The sequence below is a fragment of the Canis lupus genome, chromosome 1 (assembly GCF_003254725.2).
Source record: "Canis lupus dingo isolate Sandy chromosome 1, ASM325472v2, whole genome shotgun sequence".
NCBI classification, from domain to species: Eukaryota; Metazoa; Chordata; class Mammalia; order Carnivora; family Canidae; genus Canis; species Canis lupus.
Window position 1 is genome coordinate 31,190,277 of NC_064243.1, and position 14,881 is coordinate 31,205,157.

General features: G+C 36.7%; 1 protein-coding gene across 8 annotated transcripts in view; it reads right to left on the bottom strand.

Annotated features, from left to right (window-relative positions):
• Positions 1 to 14,881, bottom strand: part of REPS1 (RALBP1 associated Eps domain containing 1) — an 82,750-nt gene that overhangs the window by 52,840 nt on the left and 15,029 nt on the right. The window contains exon 2 of one of the 8 annotated variants that reach the window (XM_025422413.3): positions 5,680 to 5,770. The exons of the other annotated variants lie outside the window; for them this stretch is intronic. The gene's annotated coding sequence lies outside the window, so the exon portion shown is untranslated. The remainder of the gene's footprint in view (positions 1 to 5,679; positions 5,771 to 14,881) is intronic. 8 annotated transcript variants of the gene reach the window in all.

Sequence of the window (14,881 nt, forward strand, 5' to 3'; positions counted from 1 at the left end):
GTAAATGCTTAAAATACAGTTGCAATATGGAATCCAAAGCCACATATTTTTGCATACCATTAAAATGCACTGGTGTACCAAGCGCACTGCATCCTCCATTGGTCATTTGTAGACTATTAGTTCTGGTTATGTAGATCTTCCAAATGTTGACACATTTCATTTATACAATATTTTTTAAATCAAAAGCTAATATCACCACCGATTTCCTCAGAAAAGTCATTAAATATTGGGAAGCAATAATCAAGCACATAGTTGTAGACAAAGTTTGTTGAAATCTAATTTTTGCCAGAAAGCTTGAATTTCATCATTTGTAATAAAAAGCATCAGTTTTTTACACGACAGGCACACTGTCTTCATTTGTAACCAAGTATCTGCCCAATCTCCAAGGTAGCTAGTTGTTCCTTCAAGAAGTGGTGTTTCATGAAAAAATATGGTTCACAATTCAAATAAAAGTACTTTCCCTTGGGGCAGCCTGGGTGGCTCAGCGGTTTAGTGCCACCTTCAGCCCAGGGCCTGATTCTGGAGATCCAGGATCGAGTCCCATGTCGGGCTCCCTGCATAGAGCCTGTGTCTCTGCCTTTCTCTCTCTCTCTCTCTCATGAATAAATGAATAAATAAATAAATAAAATCTTTCTTAAAAAAATTACTTTCCCTCAAGACAATCATCACATTTTAGTATGCAGAAGTGCTTTATGCACACTTAACATTTCCTCACACAAAATACTAAAAAGACATATGCTCAAGGGTTAAGATTTAATAGAATTAATTTTTTTCTATACACTGAACATTAAGTGAAACCGGCTTCTCTACTGTAGCAGTTAAGAACATAATACTAGTAAAGTTTGGTAAATGTACTGATCTGTACCAAGGACCAGTAGTTTTATCTGCCACTACTTTGAACTACCAATGCTAATGTCAACACAGAAAAAAAGGGCAAAAACCAGCTATTAGTTTGCAAATAATTTTGACCTCACACACTAGGGGGCTACAAACCAAACTTTGGGAAATGCCATTACAGAGCATATACCCTCTTCTGCTACAGAGGAAAAAAAAAGACAACAGTGACAGGAGGACCTCTTGCTTTGATGCCGATGCTCTCTACTCCTTGCCCTAGAACAGCCACTGAAAACATACTGTCTTACAGGTGCAAGCCAGTACCATAAATTAGTGAAGCTGGCCAGATGGGGGGAGGTAGTGAACTAAGGAGAGAAGGTGTGAAGGAAACTGCTAGGACGCTCTAGCTAACCGCTATTACAAAAGAGTATCTGCCAAATGATGCCATCTTCAGATTTTTCTAAAGATGGAAATCCGGAATTTTCTAGGATACGTTCTCATTTTCAGATGCTAACATGGATTCAAAATAATTTTTAAAACATATACTGACTAACTAAAATATGTGGACCATGTATTTACATGTTCTGTCCCCAAGGGTGTTCTATAGTTAATACTAGAAAAATGGCATAAAATAAATAGCAAACCTGCAATAATGTCCCTTCAGGTCCCCTAGCAAGCAGGGCAGAAAAAAAGTGAGACCAAATTTCATGAAAGATACTCATCCATTCAGGCATTATTATATATCAACTTGCCCTGCTTATATAATGGTCTTAGAGTGCTTTAAGCTATCTAAGATTCTGAATGCACAGAAAAAAATTATTCTCAGGCCATTAATGAATCATTATATAATGGTTTTATATAAGATCTTGTTATCTGGCAAAGTGACTCAAGGTACTGAGACTATTGAAGAGTAACCAAGAGAAATTAATTCTAAGGAAATGTGTGATCCCATCCTTCACTGGTCTGTCAGGTACGGTTCTTACATATTCCCACAGTATCAGTAATACATGAATTCTAAAATACCTCTTCCTCCTTTCTTTCAGTAAATCAAGACTTCAGGGACTGAAGGGACTTTGCACTTGCTGTGCCCTCTGTAGGTTTTCTTTTTCTTTTTCTTTTCTCTGTAGGTTTTCTCCGCAGATTTTTTCTTGGCTGGCTTCTTCTGCCAGCCAGGTCTCAGCTCAAGTGTCTTAATCTTAGAGACCTTTCTAGAGCACCCTACTGTTTACTTACTTATTGTCAACATCTCCAAGAAGGCAACCTCTTATATTCCCAGCACCTAGAACAACTCCTGATGTACAAGTATCAATGTTTGTTGGCTGGGAGAATAAATGAACGAATTATTTTTTTAAATCAACTTTGCTGTAGTCTCTGTCCACTACAATACACAAGGCTACCGGATTAACAATCCTAAAACACAGCTCCAAATAATGTTCATTATATTTAAAAGAACAAACTTCTAAGTCCAGCTTTTAAGACTCTCCATAATATATCCCCAAAATTCTTTTCCAGTCTTCCTTTGACCAATCTAGACTGGACTACCCTCTCTCCATGCTTCGGGTTTCTCTCACCACATCATGTAGGTCTGCCTATTAAAATTATACCCTTTTCTTCACAAACACCTTAAGAGCCTCCTCCTTCCTGTAACATTCTCCATTCTTCCTACTAATCTGTAAGTGAATGACTTTTGTCTTTGTATTTCTACTCCAGCTTCTACCATCTGAATTACTTGAGTTATCTGCATCATTATGTGTGTCAACCACACACTTCTGATACTCCCTCTACTAAGATCCTTGGGGGCAGAGATTATGACTTAGTCATAGTAGCAAGATCTAGCACTGTACTCTGCACTTAGTGTTGAAGGGAACTGCTCCCTCATGGTGCCCACACTCTCTTGATTTACCAAATTCATTCTGTTAGCCTTTATTTGAATTAAATCTTTTGTGTGTGTGTGTGTGTGTGTGTGTGAGTGAGAGAGAGAGAGAGAGAGAGAGAGAGAATTAAAACTTTCTGATTAGAAAAACTCTTTAAGAGTTAAATATTCTCAAAAAAAAAAAAAGAGTTAAATATTCTCTAATAGTAAACACTGTTTGCTTTGTGCAAGGTAATTTGGATTACACATGATCCAGGCACATCTGCACATCCCCTTCACCACTACAGTATATTGTGGTAAGCAGAAAAGGTAAAAAAGTCAATGGCAAAGAAGACAGGGGCATACATCAAAGTACAGTCATTACTGTACTTAACTTCTTTAAGTAGGACTTAACTTCTTTTTAAGCACTGCTGTCCACACAGAATATGTTTATTTACAAATTATGTGGACACACTAATCTCTAGTATTTTCCTTTGTTATAAAGGCAATTTAAATACGTAGCCAGTGCCACTAACAAGTGAGTAACTCATATCTATTACTACACTCATGAAGCATGTTTGCATTCCTAAATGATTTTAGCTATCCCTTTGTGGCCAGCTCCACTGTTAATTTCCTAGGAAATTTAGGACTAAAGTGAAATGCAATCTTACCAAACTTTTTGAGATACTTAGCAGTCATGTTAGAGCAAATACCTCATCTCCCTTTCAATATATTACCTTCTTCTCCAAAATCCTCAGTACTATTGGTCTGCCTATACAACTCAAATGCTCTTTGATTTCAAATCTAAGTAAGGTTCGAGACCACACTGCTGCTTTGCTTTCTCGTACTATGACTTTACTTTAATCTGTAAGTAAATAGGCATTCTCTTATTCTTTTCTGTCACTTGTATAACTTCCATTTCATATTTCAGCCACAGTCTTTTTTTTTTAATTTTTATTTATTTATGATAGTCACACACAGAGAGAGAGAGAGAGAGAGAGAGAGAGAGAGGCAGAGACACAGGCAGAGGGAGAAGCAGGTTCCATGCACCGGGAGCCCGATGTGGGATCACGCCCTGGGCCAAAGGCAGGCGCCAAACCGCTGCGCCACCCAGGGATCCCCAGCCACAGTCTTAAGGATGAGTCTGCCCAGTCTTTTCCCAACAGTATGTCCTTAGGTAAAATAAAAAATTGTCTACATATTGCTGTGCTGGCAATGGCATATATTTTACATCATCTCAAAAATAGGAAGTGTATCAGCCTTTTCTTGAGCCCTTATAAAAAATTAGGCACTGAAATATCAGATAAGTAATGGATAAATATTAATCTCCTCTCTACATTTGCAAAAGGTGTCCTTTTCAATACAAAAAAAAAAAAACCTACAAATGTCTCCTATAACTTTACTGTAGAAAAAGTTTAAATATATGTTTTTTCACCTACTAATATTATCACAGAAATCTATCCAAAGAACACACTATAACAGACTACTGCTATAGCACCTAGAAGCTTACTAATATTTGGAAGGCAGTTACTGTTCTACTTGCTAAAGCAAGGAATTGTAAAGAATGTGTTAAGTAGTCAACACAAAAAGAGGACTGAAATAGATTTAAAAAAAAAAATATATATATATATATATATTTTTTTTTTTTTTTTTTAAGAGAGGAAGAGACAGGGAGGTAGAGGGGCAGAGGGAGAGGGAGAGAATCTTACGCAGGCTCCATGCACTGGGCTCAATCTCGCAACCCTGAGTCCATGACCCAAGCTGAAATCAAGAGTCGGGGACTTAACTGATTGAGCCACCCAGGCACCCGAGATTTTTAAACTTTATGGAGTTCTTAATTTAAACTTCTGGATAGTATAGGTAATAAAAGAGATTCCTTTTGGCAATATCTGACTCTTAATTCTTTAACTATAAATTTTACTTGCTTTGGGCCATAATAGTCAACTGTTGTAATGTTATACTGTTAACAGTCTACTATGATAAGAGTAGTACATACAGACCAATAAATATTTTACAGGTTATAATCAGTATCACAGTCATTAGTTATCTAAACAAATAAAACACTTTTGACAGCCTCTAAACATTAGGGCTCTGATATGAAAAACAGTATGACTGCCTATAAAGTTCACTGGTAGTTCAAGTCCCAAATTCCCAATTAAAATAATTTTTGTATTTTCTACATCAACAAAAAAACTTAAAAAAATATCACAATACAGACTAAAGAAGAAAAACAACAAAAATGCAAAAGGAGTTTTTAAAATATAAACCATCTAAAACTTAAGCTTAAAATAGTTGCGTGCGCCTTTAGAAAATATTATTGAGGTATGCAGTCTTGTAAAATAAATCCAGCCAGTAAACTATACTTAGAGTAACCATAAAATGTACACCCAACCTAGGACATTTGCAAGAGTAAAAGGGGTACTATTTATACCTAGACAACAGGCATGAGATTGTCTCAAGCAAACCCAGACTTGTAACTACCCTTCTAAAACACCTTTAAAAATAAATGATCTCATTTAACTGGTAAGATGCATAAAATGACAGAAAAAGCCAACACTTCCTAACTATATGCCTTGATACTATAGTATTAAGTATATAATATACTTAATATATAATACATATTATAAAATATACATACTCATATATAACTATTAATACTAAATATTAATTTTTAATTAAGGAGTAATATTTTTCAGGAATTGGTACTAGTAATCAAAACCCTGTTTTCTTACACAGAGGCCTAAAGGATGATTCTAGAGCTACAGCAACTCCTGATTTATCAAATTTAACAAATAATAATAAAAGTTAGACATTTAAACACTCTGGGCCAGGTATCATTCTAAGAACTTTACAAATTAGCTCATTCAGTCTCCATAAAGGGAATGTTTATTCCTTTAAGACAGGGCCTTTTATCCCTTTTTTACATGAGAAAACTAAAGCACTGAAAGATTAAACTAAGTGGAGAAGCTGAGGACTCCACAGGATGCTCTTACCTACAGCACTCGGTTACTACTGCTCTCTTCCTGGGAAGACTGGGGGCCCATTATTCTTCAGAATAGAGTGGAGCTCTGAAGTGTCTGCAGTCTGTGAACACAGTTAAGCATCTGTGATATAACTCTGGTGTATGTTCTTCTTTACCACTGGTCAGGCATCAGCAAACATGGGTCTGGGAACTTGCTGTTACTTTGATAAACAGAAACCATTCACTGCACTCAGGATAATGCTCTACCCCGTGTGGGCTATTGCAGGTTGTTACCGGATAAGGATGATGACAATAATGATGATTATGATAAGCTAACATTAATAGTGTATATATGTATATATCAGGTACCCATCCAAGCTCAGTAACACATGAACCAATATAATCATCCTCATAACTCTAGGAGTATGAGTAGGTACAGTTTTACAGATGAGAAAACTGACATCCGGGGAAGCTTGCTCAAGGACACACAGCAAGCTGACAGAACATGGAAAGAAACCCATGCTCTTAACCACTACATTATTGTATAAAGGATAATGTCTGCCCAGTGGTAAAGTCACATAATAAGGTGAATTATACCAGAGCTTTACTATGTTACATCATGAAACAAGAGTTTCTGTTTTTTTGGCAGGTAGGCCACAGAATCAAGTTTTGATAACTGCTTCTTATGTGAAAAGAGCTAAGTTACATAATATATCTCAAGCTTCCTCCAAGATCAAAGAATGGGGTGGATTCTACTCTAAGATCTCTTCTAGTGCAAACACCATTTCTCTGAACACAAATTTCGTATCAAGTCTATAATTAAAAAACTGCTCTCTGAAAACATCTAATTTTTAAAAATCTATTTTCTGCCAAAGTACCAAAGATTACTAGTTATGTGCCACCTTTAAAAAATGCCACAGATGTATATTTAAATATGAGTTATGATGAACAAAAATATAAGGAGTTAATAAATTCACTGCTTGAATGGGGCATTTAAGTGGAAATAATTAAGTGACTTGCCAAAACCTTGTTCTGTAAACCTAGCTCCAAAGGAACAACACCTGGCGTGAAATTCAAGCATCAATATTTTAATTTTTAAATCAGTGCCTTATCATATTTTTCGACTAAATATTTGATAACGAAAACTTTCTGCACTCTAGTTTTGTATTATGTCTTAGGGTCAATTTTCCCCTCTATCAGAAGTGTGTCAATCAAATTACTCAAGAAAAAAAGGGGAAAAAAAAGAAAAAAATATAGGGGAATGATTTGGCTTACCACATCTGTTTTATAACCAACATCTTAGGAACATAACTAACCCACAGAATTAAAAAATGCTGCTTGTCTTAAAACCAGGTGTATTTTATAAAATAGATAAAAATTTAAAAAAGCAGAACAGTAGCAAATATACCATGAAACTAATATGAACCCATGACATTACCCTAAAGAAATGGTGATAAATTATAAATAAAACTATCAAATGTTCTGTGACATTTTACTTAATTAGAAAATGCTGTAACATACAGAAATTCACAATGACTGAACATTCGTCCCCTCAGATCTTTGAGGTTTAGTAAGTCTTTTGTTGAGTTTAACTGCATGCTGTACTAATTTTAGGGTATACGTATCTCGGGGAGGTTTTGCTGAAGACCTTATTCTCCCTTTCCTGTGTACCATGGTCCCAGTGTGACAATGCTTTCTACTCAACAAGTGTTTAACAAACATATACAAATATCAAAAAACACCTTCCATACTCAAGTCAGATAAGGACAAAGGAAAGTTTTCAGGATCTTCCAAGACGCTACATCCTTCCTAAGGAAATAAAAACAGTAGTAGACAACAGTTATCTAGCACTACTCCCAAGTACCAGGCACTGCTCTGGGTATTTTATGAATTAATTTAGTCCTCAAAACAATCCTATGAGGCAACTGCTATATTATTCCCAATATACAGATGAAAAAACTAATGCCCAGAGAAACCAAGGCCCACAATAAAATACTTGCTTCAAAGTAAGAAGTCTTAAGAATTAAACTATGTCTTTAAAATTCTATCAAAGATTAAAAAAAAAAATTTTTAGCTGACTAAATGAGAAAACAAATACTAAACAAAATAACAAAATTGATGATATCAAAGAACCTCAAACAACCCTAAAAAAGTAGGTACTGTTATATTCATCTTACAAATCGAAATAGCCAAAGAGAAGAAAGTTCTTGCCCAAGATCACAGACTAAAAATCAGCAGGACCAAAATATAAATAGCTTTGAGAAACTGCAGTCTGGCTTGCTCCACTAAGTCACTGTTTCCCAAACTTGAGGCATCTGTACACCACTTTCACAGACTCTACCGTGTCTATGAGCTTCTTCTGCTGTTAATTTTTATCTCTTACACCATGATACTTAAAAAACGTTAATACATTTTTTTCAAAAGATTTATTCATTTTAAAGGGAGTATAAGCAGAGGGAGGGGCAAAGAGTGAGAAGAGAGAGAATTCTTAAGCAGACTCCATGCTAAACATGGAGCCCTGAGATCATTTACCTGAGCCCAAACCAAGAATCGGACACCTAACCAACTAAGCCACGCAGGTGCCCCTTAATACACTAATTTTTTTAAAGATTTTATTTATTTATTTATGAGACACACACACACACACAGAGAGAGAGAGAGAGAGGCAGAGACACAGGCAGAGGGAGAAACAGGCTCCCTGCAGGGAGCCCGAGTGGGACTCGATCCCAGGACTCTGGGATCACGCCCTGAGCAGAAGTCAGACACACTCAACGGCTGAGCCACCCAGGTGCCCCTTAATACACTAGTTTAAAATATCACACCATAAATAAAATTTTAAGTATCACTTGAAATAAACAGAAAATAATAGAAACTATATAAGTTCCAGGAAAACAAAACTGCTATTTAATTTCATCTAAATACCATTGTCTGCAAAATATCCTTGTGGCTCCATCTAGGCCTGCCTGTAAGAGTAACCTGTTAGGAAGGTGATAAAAACTTAGTTCCAAGCTGAAATTTCTCCTTAATCAGACCTGGGAAACCACTGAAAAGGGAACAGCTTTCTTACTGTGCTTTCACATCTTCTTGGGTACATATCCCCCACTTTAGGAAAAAAAAAAGTTTTCTACCGCCTCCCTTAAACCAAGTATGCAGCCATGCCACCAGTCTTTCTTTACACTCACATTTTAGGGAATGCTCTAACACAAAAAGAAGGCAGACTGGTTATTGTAATTAGTAGCACTATAGGAACACCTTCATCAAAATGTTCTCCTCTGAAGTACTCCATACAGTGTTCAAAGTACATAGTATACCCTTAGAAGCACACAATGTTCTAACACACATCCCCTGCTCTCAAGAACTTCTGACCTAGTTGTAAACACAACACATAATTGAAAAAGATAAGCCATGATATAAAGCTGTAATTTTACACATCAGAATGGTTATCTTGAATACAAAGTTTTGTCACCAAATGGGAGCTGGATTTGAATCCCAGCTCCTACTAAGCATATAACCTCTAAACCCCCAGGTTTCTCAGCTATAAAACAGAAATAATGCCTGTTCTCTAAATTTAAAATTAGTTATATGCCAAAGAGCTCAACACCTGGCTCATAACAGACGCTAATAATTAGGACTTGATACTGGTAAGAGTTACAGAGGGACTACTATGGGTTGAAAATATTATTAGAAAAAAAAAAAAAAGGAAGCCTGGTCTGGACCTTAAAGAATAGACAGGTTTTGCTAAGTCTAAACAAGATGGGCATTCTAATTGTGGGGGCTGGGCAGAGTAAGGAGAGTGCTACCAACAGATCAAAACAGAGATTGTAGTGGTGGCTAGGTAGCAAACTGGACAGAACTCAATGGCGAGGGCTCTGAATGTGACTATTTTTTACCAAGCATTTTTGAAGAATGTCATATAATTTTTTAGAAATTCATTATCTATTTCAACAATTACAGAAAACCTAGTTAAGAATTCAGAGGCTAAAAAACAAAACAAAACAAAAACAAAAACAAAAAACAAAAAAATTCAGAGGCTACTGCAGTGTTGAGCAACATGCTGGTAAGAGCTCAAGTGCATAATGGAAAAGACAGAAAAGAATGATAAGCTGATATCTAAAGAGAAAATCTGAAGAATCTCACAGGTTGGACATAAGGAAAGGAGGAGTCAAAGCTAATTCTGAACAAGAGAAAGAGACACAGTATGAAGACAGGAAGCTAAAGACATAAAGTAACAGTAATTTAGGATAATGGCACGCAAAAAAAAAAAAAAAAAAAAAAAAAAAAAAAAGAATATCTACCAAGAAGTAATTCAGTGTCACTTGCAAGTGAAATGGTAAAACAGGGTAAGCCCTAAGAATTTGGTGACTAGGATAAAAGCAAACTTTAAGAATATCCTTTTTTAGGGGTACCTGGGTGGCAGTCAGTTGGGCAGCTGACTTGATTTCAGCTCAGGTCATGATCTCAGGGTCTTGAGATCAAGCCCCGAGTCAAGCTCAAGGTCAGCTCCATGTACACTAGGCACAGAGCCTGCTTAAGATTCTCTCTCCTTCCCCCCTGCCGCTCCCCCTCTTAAAAAAAAAAAAAAAAAAAAGAATATCCCTTTTTAAAAGAAAAGGAGAGTGGAAGTAGTACAAAAGTTAGATTACTAGTGGTTGAGGAGAGTATACAGGCAGTGAAAAGAAATCTGGGTCATATGTTATTTGGCAGTAAAAGGAAAAAGAAAAATAGGGAAGGCAGCTCCATGGGTGTGCAGGGTCAAATGAAAAGAGGAAGCAAAAAAAAGAGCACTATGTAGCAAATAGCCATGATACAATACAATTAGTAACTATGACAATGCTATTTTGGCCATTTGTTACATGCAAATGAGGAACACAAAGTTTAGATTCACTCTAGAATCTAGTCTTAGGGGGAATTTGCAGAAATATGATGAAGAAAGTAAAAGATTTCTAATTCCAGGGGTTTAAAACTGTGGGCAGTAATAGAAAAGCCAACCACAAACTCCCTTCCTCTGGCTATTAAATCCTTAGCTTTTTGCAGGGAGGCAGAGAATACAGTAGGCTCTTATGTCTCAAAGGTTTCACATCAGCAATTTCTATTATTCCTGTTAGATTCATACAGATCATGACAAATGCTATAACCTGTCATTCTGTTGTGATACAAGTTTCATTGGCCTGTGCTAGGGAATAGGCTGTGTGTGATGTCATGTGAAGTGTGCCTCACACCCTCATCTTTAAGTGGGTCTGTCTGTGGTCTTCCATTTCCAGCCAGGTACAATAGAACTGGACAGAAGTTGTGCTTTATTACATTTTATTAAAGAAGGTATATGCTATAGTGCTAGGATATCCAGACTCGACCAGAATTTATTTCTTTACCTGCCCACAAATTCTTAGTTTTGTTTCTCATTAAACTTCTTACAGTCACTCTGCTATAAAAAAAAGAAATTCGGGGGGGGGGGGGGGAGGTTAGGTTTTGAAAGGAGGCAGGGGGAACTGGCAACATCAGTCAGCAAAGCACCAAAGTCAGATCTCAGAGAATTCTGTGCTATTTGTTCCCGTTCTTGCCACCTCCTCCTCTTCTCTTCTCGTGCCCAGAACGTTGACTGGGGTGGGCAGAGAGAGTACCCATAGTGCTGGCAGAGGAACATCCAAAGCTGCAAGCTTTACCACCCCCACTTTTTACTTCCCTGGGTGAAGAGCCCAGACTTGTCTTAATTCATCATCCCAAACACGTCTATGGGTGCACAGCAATAAGCAGAGCTAAGCAACTTCCTTACCCTTAAAAGCTGGCTATGTTCTCTAAACATCTACTATGTGCTTTTGCTACTCTAGATATCACAAGGTCATGAAAGAAATGAAACCTGAATTTTATTCAGTTTGCTTAAATATTGTTGAGAGGTAAATCTACTGGAAGAGCAGCTAAACAATGACATAAATGAACAAAAAGCAACCTAGTACAAAACACATAGAAAATTATGGGTAGGAGACAAAGTCTCAGAGTGAGAGTGAGGTTGTTCAAATTGGATTTCCATAGATACCAAAGCTAACTCATGTTCTGAAAAAAGGGGAGGATGGAAGGTGGGGGAGGGTACTGCAGATAAACAAAGTAGCATGATGAAAAGAAGCTGATAAAGAACAAGTAACTGTGAGAAACAGAAAACAGATTTGGTGGGTGGGAACACACAGTCCATGTTAAGACAATAATCTAAAACAAGATTGTGAGATGTGGGGGTGAGTGGTAGGTAATTTTAAGGCTGGTAGACAGGACTATTCAGATCTGATAGCTCTAGTGTCAGGGCCGGGCATTTCATGAGAATGCTATGCTTTTCCTCCCAAAGTGTCAACCAAATTAAATTAGAAACTACTGACCTATTTCCTTATTTAGATTTTTTCTTCCCTTATTTAGATTCTCTACCACTTCCTGCTTATTGTCAAGTTCAAAAATTAGAAATTATACTTCTAAAGGGCAGAGGAACTCGTGAGTTTATGACTAAAGTGAACCGTAATTATCTTTAAAAATTAAGAGAACAGCCTTTAGGCACAGTACCTTACAGAAAAGTTGTTAGTATGCATGCTCACTATATCTGATTAGAGCCACCTGAACAACTTCAGAAGTATTAACTAGCACACTCAGTCTAATTGAAGATCTATACAATCTTGTCTCAAAGGCTTCATATTGTTCCAAGAGGCTCATACACTGTTATTCAGATTTTTTTTTTTTAAGATTTTATTTTATTTACTCATGAGAGATACAGAGCGAACGAGAGAGAGGCGGAGGGAGAAGCAGGCTCCACGCGGGGAGCCCAACGTGGGACTCGATCCCGGGTCTCCAGGATCAGACCCCGGGCTGCAGGCGGTGCTAAACCGCTGCGCCACCAGGGCTGCCCTGTTATTCAGAATTTTTAAAGTAGTATGATAAAATGAAAAGATCAGGTTAGGATCCACCAATGTACTGATAAGGAATGAAGGCCTGATGTGCTAATTAACCAGTCCAATAGGTTTGGGGTGCCTATCATGAACAATGATATGAAGGAAACAAATACTAATAAGTAAATACTTGCCTTCAAGTTGCTTGCCACCTATCATTCAGGAAAACATAGACACATGAGCAGGAAGCTAAAAGTCCAAGTTGTATACAAGTGCAAACATACAGAACAGTGTGGGAAAATTACAGAAGGAGGGATATCTCATTCAAATGATTAGGGAAAAGTAAGAAGAAGGATGTCAAATTAAAGCAGAACAAAACAAAGCATGAATGATATAAAGATTTTGAATTATTATTTCAAATAGTTTTCTTATTCCATGGGCAACAAAATAATATTACAGAGATATTCTTGATGACTCAGATAATTTAGATAAATATTATGTCTGGGATAAAAATTATAAAGGAAACAAAGGACTTTTAAAAATAAGTTAGTCTGCATATACCTCAGTATATAGAAATGAACTCATCATGAGAAGGATTTGTTCTAGATACCAACGAAGAATATGTAAAATCTCAGTAACAATTTGGAGAATTTAAGAGAAAAATCTAGAATGAGTTAACCAAAAGTCTTAATTAAAAAATGTTTTGAAAGTAATATACAAACTTGGCAGCAAGCAATCTGACTTCCATTCTTTTTTTTTTTTTTTTTTTAATACATGAGCGACAGAGAGAGAGAGAGAGAGAGAGGGAGGCAGAGACACAGGCAGAAGGAGAAGCAGGCTCCATGCAGGGAGTCTGACATGGGACTCAATCCTGAGTCTCCAGGATCAGGCCCTAGGCTGAAGGCGGCGCTAAACCGCTGAGCCACCCGGGCTCCCCCTGATTTCCATTCTTATACTTCTGTGAAACCCAATATTGAGTTTTGCAGCATGCAACAGACTATGCTTTTCCAAAACATGCTTTCTTTCCTTGCTTCTCTGCTCATCTCCCTCCAAAGACCCAAGCAGCTACTTCAGGCTTTCTCTTATGCTCTTTCTTTTACTTAACAAAGTCATCTTGCCTGACCTTATTCATCTCTGTGGCATAAGCTGCCACCTCTGTTCAGGAGATCCAAACCATGTTTCTGTAAACTTTCTCCCAAGTTTCAGTCCTCTTGAGCTTATAATAAGCAGGCTCTCAAAAAAGTCAGATGAATGAATATTACCCAGATTTCCTAGAGGAGATCTTGACTAACTTTGCTTTAGCAAATAAAAGTGTTTGGTTTAACAATCTATTAGAATGTTCCTTGTCTTTATATAAAAATAGTTTTGGATCATATCCCTTTATTTTAATAAAGTTATTAATATACTTATTAGCAAACTGAAAATAATCAGTGTATCTAAATAAATGCAGAAGAACCTATTTTTAAGTTTTACTTACAGAATGTTCGAAGACACATGCCTGAAAGACAGAGGTAAAAGAGGACTTGTAACTGTCAAGATTACACAGCTAGTAAATGGTAGAGTTGGGAGTTAAGTAGTCCTGTTTGTAACCACAGTGTTCTACTTCCTAAGTATTATATGATTAATAATCCCACTTCTATGCTCATCTCTTTGTTCTCTATCTAAAATACTCTAAATCCCCAAATTTCTTCTTTGAAATTATGTTGAGAGGCCCCTACTTGCTTGCAGTCTGCCTCTAGTGGCCTGAGTCCTTTTAGAATCTTTAACAGTTGTGTAGTGCCTACTATATGCCAGCTACTGTTAAGAAGTTATTTATCCTCTCCATGTCTTTATTTTAAAAACAGGTAAAATAAACTGTACCAACATTGAGAATTAAATGAATTAATACTAGTAAAGGGGCAAAAACAGTAGCTGGCATATAGTAGGCACTACACAACAGCATCTATTATTATTTTATTATTACAGCATTAAAGTTAGTAATCAGCATACTTCTGGGAAAAAAAGATAAATTTGTGCTCACTCATTCAATATTCAGCAAATATTAACCACCAAAAAATGTCTGGTCATGATCCTGATAGTAACAGTTACCCTGGTAGATTGCTGGAGCTTAGGAGAAAAGATTTAAGTTTACCTGAAGAGCACGAATTAGGTCTCTTTTACTCATCTCTATATATTCAGTACCTGGATGCATACATTGGTGCATAAAAGGTGTCTGACAGTGATTGCTGACTTAATGAATAATGTTATTATAGAATATTAAATAGGAAAAACATATTCTGAATATACAGAGAACAGAATTCAATAGAACCATCTCCTAAATAAAATAGTATAGCAATGCTACAGCTACAAGGTAACTGATCTTCAAGTAATTTG